The following is a 16,913-nucleotide window of genomic DNA, read 5'->3' on the forward strand; positions in this document are numbered from 1 at the left end:
CTCATGCTCACTAGCAATCACTCCCCATTCCCTCCTTCCCTCAGCCCCTGGCAACCACTAATCTACTTTCTCTCTCTATGGATTTGCCTGTTCTGGACATTTCATATAAATGAAGTCATTCAATATGTGGCTTTTTGTGTCTAGCTTCTTTCATTTAGCATAAGGTTTTTTAAGATTTAAGGTTCATCATAGCTTCAAGGTTATAGCATAAACTAGTACTTCGTTGCTTTTTATGGCTGAAAAATATTCTATTGGATGACTATAACATTTCTGCGTATCCATTCATCTTGATGGAGATTTGGGTCGTTTCCATTTTTTGACTATTGTGAATAAATGCTTCTATGAACATTCATTTTACAGGTTTTTGTGTGGACATATGTCTTCCGTCCTCTTGGATATATACCTCGGAGTGGAATTGCTGGATTGTTTGGTAACTCTGTGGTTTTCTTTTTTTTTGAGGAACTGCCAAACTGTTTCCAAAGCAGCTGCACCATATTACATTCCCACCAGCAGTGTCTGAGGGTTCCAATTTCTGCACATCCTCACCAACACTTTTAATTGTCCATCTTTTTGCTTATAGCCATCCTAGTGGGTGTGGCACAGTATCTCTTTGTGGTTTTGACTTGCATTTTCCTGGTAACTAATGATGTTGAGCATCTTTCCTATGCTTATTGGCCATTTGTGTATCTTCTTTGGAGAAATGTCTATTCAAATCCATTGCCAATTTTTAATTGGGTTATTTGTCTTTTTATTATGGAGTTGTAAGAGTTCTTTATGTATTCTGGATACTAGACCCTTATCAGATGTATGATTAGCAAATATTTTCTCTCATTCTATAGGTTGTATTTTCATTCCCTTCATAGTATCCTTTGAAACATGAGAGTTTTAATTTTGATAACATCCTGTTTATCTTTTTCTTTTTTTGCTTTTGCTTTTGGTGTCATGTCTAAGAAACCATTGCCTAATCCAAGGTCACAAAGGTTTACACCTATCTCCATTTAGATTTTATCTATTTTGAGTTAATTTTTATATATGGTGTGAGTTAGGGATCCAAATTTATTCTTTTGCATGTGCTATCTGGTTGTCCCAGCACCTTTTGTTGCAAAGAATATTCTTTCCCCAATTAATTGTCATAGCATCTTTGTCAAAAATCAATTAACCCATAAATTATATAATTTACTCTCAATCCTATTCCATTGATCTGTGTGTCTATCCTTATGCCAGTACCATACAAAAGTGTTGTTTTGTAGTAGTTTTGAAATCAGCAAGTGAAAGTCTTTCAACTTTGTTCTTTTTCAAGATTGTTTTGGCTATTTTGGGTGCCTTATATTTCCATATGAATTTTAGGATTAGTTTGTTAACTTCTGCAAAAAGAACAGCTGAGATTTTGGTAGGGATTGCACTGAATCTGTAGATCAGTTTGAGAGTTATTGCCATTTTAACAATATTAGGTCTTCTAATGATGAACATGGGATGATTTTTCAGTTATTTAGGTCTTCTTTAATTTCTTTCAATGATGTGTGGCAATTTTCAGTGTTCAAGTCTTGTACTTCTTTTGTTAAATTTATTACTGAGCATTTTATTCTTTCTAATGCAGTGTAAATGAAATTATCTTAATTTCAATTTTGGATTGTCTGTTGGTAGTGCATAGAAACACAATTGACTCTTGTATTTTGATCATGTATCCTGAAACCTTGCTGAACTTGATTAGCTCTAATATTTTTTTAGTGAGTTAATTAGGGTTTTCTAGATACAAGATCATGTCATCTGCAAGTGGAGATAGTTTTACTTCTTTCTTTCCAATATGGATGCCTTTTATTTCTTTTTCTTTCCTAATTGCCTTGGCTAGAAGTGGCAGTACAGTGTTGACAGAAGTGGTGACAGCAAACATCCTTGTTTTGTTGCCGTCTGATGTTCCTGATTAATGAGATGGCCAATATTATTTATGCTATTTTTCTATGACTTTTGTTGTTTACTCCAGGAATCTGAGTGATAGAGCAGGAGTTTCTGTCTGGTTTCTCCTGGGGAAGGAATTGTCAAACAAAAAAGTTCTCTTTGTCCTGTGCATTAGGAGGCTTGGCATAGTAGTTAGTAATAAAAAAATATTTTAATTGCAGAATCTATTCATGTAACATCTAGGTGCCAGGGAATTCAAACACCATTTTCTAATATATAAATGTCCATTATTTAAAAATAAAACTTAAACTGTCCCTACTATTTTCCATCCTGCCTTTCCACATTTTTGATTGCCCTCTATATGATTCAGCTACCATGCTGGGATTACAAAGATGAATTAAATGCAGGCCATGTCCTCAGGGTGCTTATGGAAAAATCTTTTGGGGGAGACAAACAGGAAACAGGAAGTTTAATATTTTGGCAGGTGGTTCCCATCAAAGGGTAACCTGTCTGAAGTAAACAGTGACAGATGTGGGCTTCACCTTTGGTTTTTGAGTCTCTGTTTGCTGATGGAACCTTAACTTTCTACCTCATAGAATCAAAGAATTTTAGAACTGGAGTCTTTGAAATCCTTTTATCCAACCCTACATTTTTCAATAGGAGGAACCTCTTACCTTATTCAACAATTCCTGTTCTCTCTCATCAGCAACTCTTCTTCCTCTGAAATATTTTATCATATACACACACGCGCAACATTTTCTGTAGGGAAGCCCTCCATGATCAGCCCACTTCCTGGTTCCATTTGTTGTATCTGGTTGGGGTAATATAACACCAGCCCCTGTGTTCATCTTCAGTATGGCTCGTCTAGGATTCCTGTTTCACCTTGCCTGCAAAGACTACTCAGCATTGTCCTTCCAATAGTGTTTATGATGTGGAACTGACAAGGACAGGCACGTTATCCAACTCCAAATCTGAGTTACCCAGAATGCTTGCGAGGGGCTTCCTGTTCTGTTTAATTGTACATTCAGCTTTCTTTATAAAGAGCATACTCCATCCATTTTAAACTTGTCAATTCAGGGGCTTAACCAGGATGCATATAAAGTCATCCCTGTGTACTTACTATAAAATCTTTCCAGAAAAGAATGTAAGTGGTATTAACAAAAGCAATTAAATAGGAACACACCTTTAAAAAGTTTACAGAGTTCTTTTCAATAAGTCAAATCAGAATTGTGTGGTACATGTTTCCATTTTTACTTTGTTATTTAAAAGAAACCCTTTACTCTAGCTTTATTATATATTATTTATTATTACGATTAAAATAACATCAGGTTAATTTTTATCTTTCCACTGGTAAAATGGAATGTGAACCTTATGGTCTTAGGCTACAAAAGAAAATGAATTGTCACCACAAACCTTTCAAGTTTAATTACCTTCTAAACAAATATGAAGTTCTAGTTTCCTTTTCTCTGTTTTATTACAATACATTTTTTTCTTTTGATTATGTGAGGGGCTGAGATAAGGATGCAGAACGCTTTCTGGTTCATGCTGTTTACTGCCTGTGATACACAGCCAATTCAATCAAAAGGGAAATAGGAAAATAACTACTCTATTCATGCCTTGTAAGCGGTTTGTGAAGTCCCCTCCAGTCCCTAGGATTAAATGTTGGCTTCTCTCCTTGCATCCTTCTAAAATGAAATTAAAAAGTGGAGCAAACAGCATTTTAAAACCAAATATAAATACTGTGTAGGGACGAACCCAGCAAATTGAAGAATCGCAGCATTGCAGGCAGTCATTTGACCTGGTGCTGTAAGAATGCAACAGAAAAGGAAGGGGACGGGGAGGGAATCCTGAGCAAGTTCCAGTCAGTGAAAAGCCTCTGATGATTTGCCCTTGTTGGGGGTCAGTTTGGGTTGGGGAGAGGAGGGGATGGATTGGTGTTTATGGCAGAGCTTTCCCTATTATATGTGATAAATGTGTCGGTAAAACATATTGCCATTAAGTTTCTCTTTACCCCAGTCTAAGCCCTAGACTGGCCCTGGGACTAGCTAACGGGGAGGGAGGGTTGGAAGGGTGTGGAGGGCCGTTCCTAGAAAAGGGGGTGGAGAGTGTAGAGGAAAGAGTGTTTGGACTGGCAGTCAGGAACCTGAGTCCTCTTCTTGGTCCTTCTGCCTTCCCACACGTGACCTTGGATGAGTGACCTTGCCCCTCTGAACCCTGGTTTCCGTATTGCAAAATGCAGGTTTAGACTAAGTTTGTGATTCCAAATCAAATTCCCATGCCTGCATCAAGCCAGCTCAGAGGTTTTCGCTGTACCAATAGTCGGGGTTCCTGGCCCCTGCCTCCCAAAGGGAGCAGCCTCAGTTTTCCCCTTCTATATTTATGCTTCTGCAAGCTGTTGTTTGAACAAAGCAGCCACTAAAAAGTGTTTGAAAACTACTAGATGGCCTGATCTCAGAGATCTTCTGGTTCTTACATTTCTTTTTTTTTTCTTTTTTTTAAAGATTTTATTTTTTCCTTTTTCTCCCCAAAGCCCCCCCGGTACATAGTTGTATATTCTTCGTTGTGGGTCCTTCTAGTTGTGGCATGTGGGACGCCGTCTCAGCGTGGTTTGACAAGCAGTGCCATGTTCTCGCCCAGGATTCGAACCAACGAAACACTGGTCCACCTGCAGCAGAGCGCGCAAACTTAACGACTTGGCCACGGGGCCGGCCCCTGGTTCTTACATTTCTATATATAGTCTATAATGTCTCTAACTCCGACATCCAGTCCAAGCTGAATGTGAGAGCGATCAAGGAACACCCATTATTCTGGCCTCTCTCCATCCTTCTCAGGAAACACCAGGGACGTGTGTCTTCAACATCAGAAACACTGCTTATTGGTGACTGACTCCAAGAACAGACCATTTCACTCCTATTGAACATAGTTCCCCTTTGGCTCAAGGAGTGGGACCCGGCTATTGTAAGTGGCCCAGGAGCCATGTGATTTTGAGGGCAGCTGTAGCCTCCACCTCGTGGCCCTAGTCAGCTCTCCACAGGTGCTGTCAGCTCACTGAGGCCTGAACCTTTACTGGGGGTCTCTGAGGCTAAGGCAATAATAACCACCTGTCAGCTGCCAGTTGGGATTCTGAGAGCTGGGCCTCTCTCAAGAGCCACTTGCTACGTTGTGTTAAATAGGACTTTTCTCCTCCATATCAAGTGATCACCTATCTGTGCAATGTCTTGGCAATCTTTTCCTTTCACTCCTTGCTAATGTGCCTTCCTCTGCCACAAACTTTCCTCCATCTCTTTTGAAATCATGGTACATGTACTCTGGTGTTGCCAGGAGTGAACATTTAGGGAGTAGGCCTTCAATTTCCCTGCTGTTTCAAGCAAATATAGTGCCTTTTGTTACTTGTCCCAAGACACTGGTGAACACATAAGCCTGCGAGGAAAGGTTTGGCAGAGGAAACTGTCGTGAAAGAACTCTTTTAATTGAAGAATATATATCTGGAGACCCAGGGGTGTTGAGCAGTTTAATTAATGTATATTAGAAATGAAAACTTGCTATTTAATAATGAAAATTTAAATAGCCTGTCTCCATATCAATTTCTCCATCATGTCATTGTTCTTTTTACCCGCTTTTTAATTTAGCAAACTTTTATTGAGTTCCCACGATGAGACCAGTCACCTTGTTAAACACTGGGCTGACAAAGATGAGTAAGACTCAGGCCTTGCCCTCAGGGGGCTGGTGGCTGGGCTCAGGAAAGAGCTAAGCAGACACTAATAGCCCAAAGTGGTCAGTGAGCTTTAGAGAAGGTTCTGGAAGCTGGGGGAACACTGAAGATGAGCAGCCATGTGCACTTGTTTGGGGACAGGAAGTATTTCCTGCAGGAGGTACCCCAGGCCTGTGTCCTAGAGGAGGACGAAGAGGTGGTCCAGAAAGCAGGGAGAGGGCATTCCAGGTAGAGGGAGCAGCAGGTCAAAGGCACCAGGGGGTTGGTAGGTTTGGTAAAGTGTAGGTGGAGCAGATCTTGAGGGAGGGGAGGGGAGGGAAGAATGAGGTGAGAAGGAGGGAGCAGGAGCCTGGGCAGATATGCAGGGATGGGGCTGTGAAGAGCCTTGAACACTTTATTGATGTGCTTGTCTGTTTGGATTTTACGCCAGTCGTGTGGGAACGTACAGCAGAATTTTAGGCAGATTGGACTAGGGGGTTTGCAAGGCTGTTTAGAATGACAGTATAAGCAAGGGCTCTGGATCCAGGTGACTGGAGTTTGAGTCCTGCCTCTATCACCTTCCAGCTCTGGCCAGGTTATTTAACTGTGTATCTGTTGCCTCATCTTTAAAATAGGGTTAAAAATCCTTTCTGTCTCATGAGGTTCTTTTGAAGAATAAGTGAGTAAATTTCCCTAAAGCTGTTACAAAAACTGGTCCATAGTAAGCACTTATTAAAATTTAGTTATTTTGGGGGGAAGAGGGCGTGTCGTTTTTTCCATGAGCAGTCTCCTTAGACTGTGTATCAGTTAGCTATTAGCATACCAATACTGTGTGAAAGTCACTCTAAAACACTGTGGCTTAGAATAACAATTTTTTATCATGGCTCTTGTAGTTGTGGGTTGGCTGAGGCTTGACTGAGCAGCTGCGCTTCAAGCTATGGCCCTGGCTGGGCCTGCAGTTTGCTTCATGGCTGCTCCATGTGGGATCTGAGCTGAGGGCACTAGCCAGCCTGGGGCAGCGCTTCCCAAGGCAATGGCAGAGCTGAAAGGCTGAGGAAATCTGCAAGGCTTCTTAAGGCCTAGGCTCCCTCCAGCCAAAGCAAGTCACAGGGAAGCCCAGAATCAAGGGGCCGGGGATTATTCTAATCTCCATTAGTGGGAGGAGCTGCAATGTCACTTGGCAAAAGGCATGAACACAGGAAGCGGGAAGGATTGGGGCCAACAATGTGAGGTACCACCGGCTGTACTGGCAGCTCCTACAACTGCAGCTTTGTAACTTCTAGGAGGAGCTTCCGTGAGGGGCAAAGTCAACTCTCACCTTGGATGAGCCTGAACTCCAGGCGTCTGGCTTCAGTTAGTGACCTTCCTGCACTTGTCCCAGTGCTGACCTTCAGGCCTTGCAAATGTAGCCTTTCTCCTGCTTCTCAGTGTCTTTGGGGGAGACTGCACATTTTAGGGGAAAACGTACTGGTGTGAGTTTGAATCTAGACTCTTTGGAATGAAATGGGGATAATACCCTGTAATAAGCCTCACTGGAAAGATTGGAGAGGAATGCTCTGTAGCCTCCCTCGCAGACTTACCATGCTGCAGTCATATTCTTGAAGATGGTTTGTAGCAGATGTGAGCAGCTGCCATAAGACTTACTGTTTAAATCCAAGAATAAAATATGTGTTTGTTCACATGTGTTTGTAGATGCCTCTCTCCCAATACAGTTGAAGGGACTGCATTTTTTTCTGGGCTCCCTGGCATTTGCTTTCCACTCCCTGGGAACCTCCTGTGAGGCGTGCCTGACTCTCCAACACCCCTAGGCAAATGCTGGGAGAGAGGCGAGGGAGAGGCAGCCTGGTTAGTATTTATTAGGATGTAACTCTACCTCTCTTTCTCCCAGGCTCCTCCGGGCTTGGGAGTAGGATGGGGACAGTGATGGGAGGAGTCAAGTACGATTGCTTTGCCAGCATGTGAAATAATCTCTCTCCTCTTCCCTGGCCTCTTTGTGCTGCGTGACAAACCTCTCCCTTCTCCAACAGAAAGGAGAAGCGGGGACAAGGAGCACATTTTTATAGGTTAGACTTTTCTATTTTATGTATGAGAATATAATATGAAATTAAATATCAAATTTCTCAACATGCTACTCATTTATTAGATGAAAAATTAAGCAAGATCTCCAAAATTACACGTGATAGCTAAGTATAATATTAAATTGAACAATTTTTTTTCAGAGTTGGAGAGGAAATACATTCTAGAATTTTTTTTTTGTAACAAAAACAGCACTGGAAATAACAAGTAAAACATTTAGCAGTGTGATTGGCATATATAAGATGCTCAGTAAATTGTGGCATTGACGATGATGATGATGATGATGACAATGATGATGGTAGTGCTCACTCTAGTCCATTTATTGGTGGAGGGGATTAAAAGCAGGGGATACAAGGCTGAGGACTGCCAACAGGTGCCTTGCTCCCGATGAACCTCTCTCAGCCATTCCCTCCCTACATGGAAAAGCCAAAGGAAAATGAACCCTGAAAAGCTCAGACTCTAAAACCAAGCTAAGTATATACCTTAGAAGTAACTTTTTTTTTTCCTTAAAGTAGTTGCTTCTAAAAGGCACAATTCAAAATAGTCACTGCAAGAATAGACATGCTGAAATCCTAATGTTGCAATTCTATTTTGTTGAGTCAAAAAATAGGGCTGGATAATGACAAGTCGTAGCTATGCAAATGAAAAGAAAGATCATCATGTTTGTGCTTCAGGATGTGAACTGATGGCAAAAATCTGTCCGTATTACTTAGTAGGGGAGATGAATTCAGAGGAAAGCGTTCAGTGATATATGTTGTTCCTTTTTTTTTTTTTTCCCTTAAGCATCACGTATTGCTGAAATGCTAAAATAGTTGGTCCACTGGCAGCTTTTCCTGAGTGTCCACTGTGGGCAAGGCTCAGCAAAGAGATAGCTATAAGAATTGCAAATGAGTCCTTCATTCCTTCGTTCTCTAATAAACACGGCCTTTGCTTTTCAAGAGCTTATATCTTAAGGGGATGCAGACATCAGAAACGTAGAAAACAAGTGTAAATTTGTATAGTACATGTTGTGTGTGGTAGGCTTCTAATATATCTGGAAGAAAAATCAATAGATTGGAAATGATGATTCTAAATCTTGACCAAATTGAACAATGAATTCTTTGACTTCTTTTATCTTTTTCAGGCCAAGGGGTGTTATTTCCAGGTGTGTCATGGTTACTTCTTGCCACCCAAGAAGTAGCCCCTCCCCATAAAATAAGCAGACAATTCAAACAGTAGTTGATGACTCAGCTACCATATACTTATATACCCTGCAATTACATTCTCCAAGCCTTCTCCTAATAGGAAGAACTGATTTTAAACAGGAATTATTGCTTAGCTGACTGATGCCTCACTGAAGATGAATGGCTTGATGATGATTTAATTTGTTCATGATCTCTTGCTGAGATTTCTTACAAACCTGTTATGTATATTTGAGTTATTTCTTTGAAGTTCTTGTACTTTATATTAAAAAAGTGATTTGGAGTAATTGCCTAACTACATATAACACAAATGTGCTAAAGTTTTCAAAATAAGGCAACGAGGAAGAATTATTTAATAGATTATTTAATAAATGGTTTGGGCATGATAAGATATCAATTTGGACCCCACCAAACATTCCATATCTCAAAAATAAACTCCAGAGAGTTGAATATTGCAAATCAAATTATAGAGAAACTAGCAGAAAATATAATATTTATTAGGTCTGCATAGGAATGACAATTTTCATGGCTTTAAGGGAAGAGAAGCAACCAGTGAAGAAAAAATGAACAGATTTGAATATATTAAAATTTAAAACGTTTATACAAATGAAGAGACAACAGACTAGGAAAATTTGTATTAAATTTGTGATATATAAATGATTTACATGTGTTATAACTTTAATATATAGCTGTTCAAATGTATAAGAAAAGGGCTGGGGCCCTAGGAGAGAGATATAAAATATAGCTACCATTTATCAAATATTTTTCTATGCCCACATAGATTTACAAAATCAGATTATACCGACTGTTTTGTATACAGAATCTTTTGTCACCAGCTTTTCTCACATGCCCAGACTATGTTATTAACTAGTTCTCTGAAACGTGCTTTTCAGTGGTGGCAAAGTATTTCACTGGTAAGGAAGTACACCCCGCTTTTACTTAACTAAGTTTTCAATGCATGGTGTTAAGGTTATGGAAATGTGATTTAAGGTGATTTTTCAAGTATCTGTTGTTAGAGCTATGGTTATGGAAAAATATATCTCATGGAAAGAAACTGAGTGATTTACAAAGAAGTGCATTTGATACTTTTTTTTTTTAAGATTTTTATTTTTCCTTTTTCTCCCCAAAGTCCCCCGGTACATAGTTGTGTATTTTTAGTTGTGGGTTCTTCTAGTTGTGGCATTTGGGACGCTGCCTCAGCGTGGCTTGATGAGCAGTGCCATGTCTGTGCCCAGGATCTGAACTGGTGAGACCCTGGGCCACCGAAGCAGAGTGTGCCAACTTAACCACTCTGCCACAGGGCCAGCCCCCCATTTGATACTGTTTTTATCAACAATTTTTAGGGAGCTTTTGTCACTGAAACCTGTTTTAGCAAAAGAGGAAATATCATTTGCAATCCCATGCTTTTCACAACATGTCATCAGTTATCTTTAAAGGGCTTAGTAAAAGAGACATGTTAATTACCATCCCTCTGAGCATCTCTAGGATAGGGACGACTATGGTATTATATTAGGGCACTTTGTCGAGCATGTCATTCTCTTATCTTGCTTTTATAGCAGAGGAAATAAAGGCATTAGAGAAATATCTTTGAGGTCAGACAACAAGTTAACAGCAGATAAATGTTGGAACCGGCAGGTCTAGAATTCCCACTGTGTGCAATTAGTTCACTGCAGGTAGGAAATGACAGCATTGGGGATAAATGGCAGATGTGGTGTTTGGGGACCTTGAGGTTGGTGGGAATTCTCTGTGCTCTTCTGAGTGGTTAAGTTAGTTTATTTCTGAGGTTCTCACTGCATAGAACTTGGAGGCCTCTCAGCCAAGTGCCTTCTTCCTTAGCGTGAAGGCTCGCAGCCATCTCTAGCACTTTGATGGGCTTGGGCGGTGGAGGATATTAGGTGTGGGCCTGAGTAATTTCTTAAGTGTTGCAACCTCTTACTGAGTCTCTATGGAGTTTCTGAGTGAGGTTTTTGTCCTTAGCTCCTGATGGAGCCCGAGGTGTCTGGGGAGTGAAAGGGCAGGAACTGTTTTGACTGTTTACAAGTTCACCCTTCTTCCCTGCACTCCAGTGTTCTCCAAGTCATCTGGTAAGGGCTTGGTCAGCTCATGGGGTACACGTTTGCCTTTTTTGGTCTCCTTATGAGTGATAGATATTGGATTTGTGGACTGCCTCCCATTCTTAGGCATCTAACAAAATCACTGTAGGAAACAATGTGGTGTTTGAAAACTACCCCAAGAGATTTGATAAGTTTATGGAGAATTCTAGGGAGTACAGAGATAGTCTGCCAAGTTGGAGCCAAAAGGTGGTTGCATCAGATGCTCTAACAAACTTTTTATGTCCTGGAATCATGAGTGTCTTAATCTCATTGACCCCTGCCCCCTTTTAAGGACATGACTAAGTATTTAAGACCAAGAGTTGACTAGAGAGAGAAGAACCTGCGCCCCCGTTTTAGAACTTTGAAAGAAGGTGCAGTTCTGAGTTCACTTTCTTTTCTGCCCAGGCTAGAATGAGCTTGGATGCTTCCTGGGAGAACACAAGCTGGACTCTCTTCACTTCCAGTTGCGTCAAACCTGGCTCCTCAGAGTGAGGTCTGTTGATTGGCATCATCAATATCACCTAAGCTTGTTAGAATTGAAGCTTCACTGGTCCCATCATGTGTGTTCTAACACACCCTCCAGGTGGTTCTTACGCATTCTCAATTTGAGAAGCGCTGGTATATAACATGTAAATTGTTTGTGGAGGGTAGCTGGATCGGTGGTGAATGCTTCTTCCTGATCATCTTTTGTATTTATACATTTATGACCCTTAATAAAAATTTTAGTTCTTTGGCATTTTAATAATTTAAACATCTTTTTAAAAGTTGTCTTTCATTATGAGTTACTGCATTCTCATTATAAAAGCTTCAGAAAATGCAGAAAAGTAAAGAGCAATCTACCCCTCAAGTCTTCTTATTGATAACATTTTAAAGGTACATTTTCTTTCTTTTCTGTGTATAATTTTTAAAACTTCGTGTTTTTTTCCTGATTGTAGACATTATATATGATCCTTGCAGAAAATCAAGAAGTTAGGAAAAAGCGTAAAACAGAGAATGGAAGCCATCCTGTATATTTAGGTTTTAGGGTTTACGCAGTGTTATAAAGTGGTACTTCACAGTCTTTGCTTCTTTCCTTTGGTTTTGGAGGATCCTTTCAGGCAATCTTTGTCTTTAGTCCTGTTTCTTTACTTATTTTATTTAAATTATAATTTTAAAAAATTCCTGGTGTAGTCATCAGTGTCTCAAATAGTTATTTTCTAGTCAGGGTAGAGGATTTCTCTTCTTTGTGCAACTGAAAAATTTGATTGACTCCTCACCAATGGGGCATATTCTATGTTGTATATAAATTGTCTTTGACCAGAAACTTCCTGGAGGGTAGAAAAGGCTTCGCTTTTGAAGGATGCATGACCACCCTCCTCTCAACTTGCCTGATAGGTTATCTTCTGGAGGGGACAGGGAGGGACTGGTTAGATTGATGATCCCTGGAGAAAGTCTTTTTTTTTTTTTTAATGTCAGCTGCTTAGAAACTTCTAGATGATTGGAGAACACCACTTCAAGGAAGCTGGTTTTTGTTACTTGGGCTTTTTGCTGAGATTAGAAAAATGCAAGCCAGACTGAATCTTTGCCCAAATCCCTGCTTTTTAAAGGAAATTTGCATGTGATTTTTGACTTCTGTAGAATAACTGGCTTCTATGTTTGAGCAGGGCAGGGGGCGTCTGGTTGTGATTTTCCCTGTAACTTCTTTGCCATGCTTTGTTCTGGAATACATTATTGTCCTTGATGATGCAGAATTTACTAGATGAAGTGAGGAATTTGCTGAATTTCTTATGTCCGTGGACTAGACTTCTTCCCCAAGTCTAGTTGTTCCAAGAGTAGTTGATACAATTTGCTGTTCAGAGGAACACAGTTCAGAAACTAAAGTAACTACAAGTATTTCCAAAGTTTCAAACTTTACTTGCCTCTTTCAGAGAACATTAAAAAGGATTCAGTGTATATTTCTAAAAATTCTAAGTAACATCTCTAAAATTTCTCTCCCTTCTCACCTGCCTCACACTGTTCCGGATCGCCTCTCCTCCAAACTCATTTTTACTCTTTCCGTTCAGACCTTTCTGAACTTCTCGTCACTTCTTCCCTCGCAGTTCCCTATTGCCCCACTGACTTCTTTCAGTTTTCTTTTTGATAACTTCCAACCAAGTGGAGTCACAAAATGACCCAGTAACAGGAATTTGTCCATTTCATGGGTGGGGCAGTGGGCATGATCTCGGCAGAACCGGATGGGGAAGGATTGCGACTTCTTAGTCATTAATAATAATAGCTGTTTTTGTTACACAGGCTTCAGGGTATGCCCTGTAGTCTATGCTTGTTGCCTTGGCAGCTCAGACTGTGTGTTCTTAAGAATAGTGGAGTCACTGCAATGAGTTGTTGAGAATTTGCTATGAGTGTTTGTTCTTTGGGAAACTGTTTATGTGACGTGTGAAACTGGGTTGATCAGGAGTGAATCGAATTGGAAGATAACAGATCTTGAGGTACCACCCCCAAACCCTGCTGTGTCACAGATCTTGGCTGATAGCATCTTATTAATGTTGAGAAGCTGGTTGGGCAGGAAGGATGTGTGGTCTGGATATTGCATTAGCCAGCTTGGCATTTAAATTTGCCGAAGACTTTGAGGCATTGCAGCATTTAAAAAGTGTCCCTGTGGTAAGTTTCAACACTTCAGTCTCCTGTAATTGGGCATGTTATTCTTTTTAACCAGCATGTCATCTTTTGATAGCATCGCTGTGAGTCCCGTTGCCCATGGTGTTGAGCTGTGTTCTCCATTGTGATGCCTGGTCCCAATTTTATAGAATCTTACACTCAAAGCCACGGTTTTCATTATTATTAATGGAAGCTTAGCATTTTCCCCAGGCAAATATGTTGGCTTGCTGTATAAATTTTTCTTTCTTTCTTCTTCTTTTTTTTTTGTAGAGTGTGAGTTGTCTCTTGAAATATGGAGATATAAGTTTTCGGAAAAATAATCAATGGAGAGTTTTGAGTAAATGAAAATTTGGTAAATGGGTGGCTTTTCCGTGTTTGATAAAAAGGCATGTGTTTTGGAAGAATGGTCTTCTGTGGTCTTGCTCCCTGTTCCCCTGGGATCTTATTTCTTACATCTCTCCGTGTGAATGTTAGATTGTAGCCACACTAGCCTCCTTGACGTCCCACAACATGCTAGCCGTGCTCTGCCATAGAACCTTCGCACTCAGGTCTCCTCCGCCTGGAATGCTCTTCCCCATTTATCTGCAAAGCTGGCTGTGACACCCCCTTCAGACTCAAAAATGAGCTTCTCACCAAGGATGTCCTTGGCTACCCATCTGTAATTTCACTGTCTCCCTTTGGCCCTTTGACATTTCACATCCTGCTTCCCTATTTCATTTTTCTTCTCTTCTCCTTAGCGCTTATCAATAGCAAACACAATATAAATTTCACTTATTTATTTTGTTGATAGCTCTCTTTCACTATAATATAACCTTCCTGAGGGCATGCTAGGGTTTACTCCTTCCTGTATTCCCATGCCTGAAATAGTGCCTGGAGCTTTATATAAACATGACGTTGTCTTATAAAGTGTTCAATAAATAATGGCTGGAAGGAAGGAGGGAAGGAAGAGCAGTTATGAATGACTCTCGTTGACTTCCGCCTGTCATAACTGACCTCCTTCATATTTTAGACAACCCAGTGTAAGCTAGCAGTTAGCCCCACTCCCTGCACAGAACAGTCTGTGATTTTGAGGTGAATCTTGAGGTTTCTGGGTCCTGACAGGCTTCACACTCGGTAACCATAGGAAGTAAACTCTTGTTTGTACTTGGTGTATAGAGGCGTGTTCTGTGAAACCAGTAAACGCCTCTCTCTCCACACGGTTCTTCTATGTCACACATTTCCAAGAAGTCAACAGGTAGTAACAGATACGGCCTGATTGATTTCTGGGAGGGGAAGACAGAGCATATTTGCTGTGGGATAGGTAAATGGAATCTTTGGCACTGAGATTCCATTATCTTTTGTCCACGGATAAAAGGTGTATGACTTACTTATCGTTTAATCCCACACGCAGCATAAGCAGTAGAGATAGGTGAGGGGCTGTGAGGAGCGGGACTTGTAAATAGTGATAAGGTGGTGGGAATGTAAAACTTGGCCTGGCAGGTTCTGCCTGGGATTTTGCTGAGTCCATAGCAATACTTAATTAACTGTGCAAACATTCTATTCAAGATAAGACTGTAACAGTTGCCTTGAGGAGAATTCTTTGAATCAATATTTGTTTGATCTTTCATATAGTATTTTGGCTTTGCTATTCATGCTATAGCAAGGTTCCTATTATAAATGCCATTTTCAGGGATTTGCTGTATTTGCACACCAAATCGGTCCTGAAAGAGGTAAAGAATTGGAATCACTGTTTAAATAGAAGTTCTAAGGGGTTTCAAAGGAATCTTTAAAGGTGGGACTCCTTTGTTTCAACCAGGTGACAAATAATTACTAAAAACTTGTATTAAGGACTCTGGAGATTCCAAAATACAGGATAAGATCTTTGCCCCCAATTTGCTTATAATCTAGCTGTGGAAATAATATTTTAATCAGTATATGTGAGACAAGATACCTATACTAAATAATAATAAGGGCCATGATTCCGTGGATACTTAACAAGACTGAGGACTGTTCTAGAGCTTTTCTAAGCATGACCTAACTCATTTAATCCTCCCATTAGCCCAGTGAGGCAGCTGCTGTTGGTTAGTGTGAAGTTTTGCGCTGAATAGACAATGTTATTGGAGTTTGGAGAAAAGGGAACCCAGGGAAGCAGAAAGACATGAAGGAAGATTTTAAATAGGAGGTCTTTCAATCTAGATGTGAAAGATTGGGAAACAAATGGCTGTGTACTGGGGAGAAGGAAAAGGGGTGTTTGTTGTTTTTGCTTGTAACATTCTTATTTCTCTCTTGAAAGTTGTTTTACCCTTCCTAGACCCTTAGCACATGTGCTTCTGGTGAAGGGGACAATAAACAAATATACATACTTACATACAGGGTGTTAGTGTAATGAGTGCTATAAAGAAAAATAAATACAGGATAAAGAAAGAGTGCTGAGGTGGTGGAGGAGAGGGTTTGTAATTTTAAATAGTGTGGCCTGGGAAGGCTAATGGAGACAAGTGAGTGAAGATTGGGGGAGGAGATAGAAAGAGCTATAAAGGTACCTATAGGAAGAGCCTTCTAGGCAGAGGGAACAGCAAGTACAAAGGCCGTGGGGTAGCCCTGGTTTGTTCAAGGAACATCGAGGAGGCCAGAGTGGCTGAAGAATAGTGAGCGGGGAGGAGAATGGTGGGAGGTGATGTCTTTAGGTACAATGCATGCCCAGTTACTGTTGGTTTTGATGGTGATGGTGGTGGTGGTGAAGTAGGAGGAGTTACTGGGAGTTTCTGAGTGAGTGGAATGGCACTTTGGCAGCAGTAACTGCTCTCTCCAGCCCTATGCAGCTGTGGCTCCTCTTGCTTTTCACTGGCAGGGCCAGCTCAGTGGTTCTCAGTTCCTGATCCATTGCTGAGGTGGGGAAATGCACTTGGGCAGCTTCACATCCATTCCTGGCAGGTAGGAAACCAGTGACACAGCTCAGCCCTGGGTGAGAACACCCATGTGAGCTGAATCCACCCTTGCATCAACCTTCTGAATATTTTCTTGGCCTGTATTTCTGAGTTTCTTCTTTGATTTCCTGCTTGGCACTGACATTCCTGCTGGGACCGCAGCCCTCTTGGCTGGGACCTTGGATCTGCCTAGTTCTTACCATCCTCCCTGCCAAACCCACCCCCGTGTTGCTGGGAGTCAGCACTGGTTCTGGGTTGTATCTATAGCTGTTTGGGGCTCTGTGCTTAGTGGAGAATTAGGGAGATCCACTCTGCTCCTGGGGCCTCCTCTTCCCCCACCACAATGTTTTTGGTTAACTCCCAACTGCCACGTCTCCTTGGATAACAGACATGGCGACTAGAATTAGGCATGGTTGATCATGCTTCTTTAGACGCATGT

The 16,913-nt window shown here is 40.9% G+C and overlaps 1 protein-coding gene across 32 annotated transcripts in view; it reads left to right on the plus strand.

Annotated features, from left to right (window-relative positions):
• LYPD6B (LY6/PLAUR domain containing 6B) overlaps positions 1-16,913 on the plus strand; it is a 170,125-nt gene that overhangs the window by 16,705 nt on the left and 136,507 nt on the right. For 5 of the 32 annotated variants that reach the window (XM_070241850.1, XM_070241859.1, XM_070241840.1 and 2 more), the window contains exon 2: positions 11,343-11,430. The exons of the other annotated variants lie outside the window; for them this stretch is intronic. The gene's annotated coding sequence lies outside the window, so the exon portion shown is untranslated. The remainder of the gene's footprint in view (positions 1-11,342; positions 11,431-16,913) is intronic. 32 annotated transcript variants of the gene reach the window in all.

The sequence above is a fragment of the Equus caballus genome, chromosome 18 (assembly GCF_041296265.1).
Source record: "Equus caballus isolate H_3958 breed thoroughbred chromosome 18, TB-T2T, whole genome shotgun sequence".
NCBI lineage: Eukaryota > Metazoa > Chordata > Mammalia > Perissodactyla > Equidae > Equus > Equus caballus.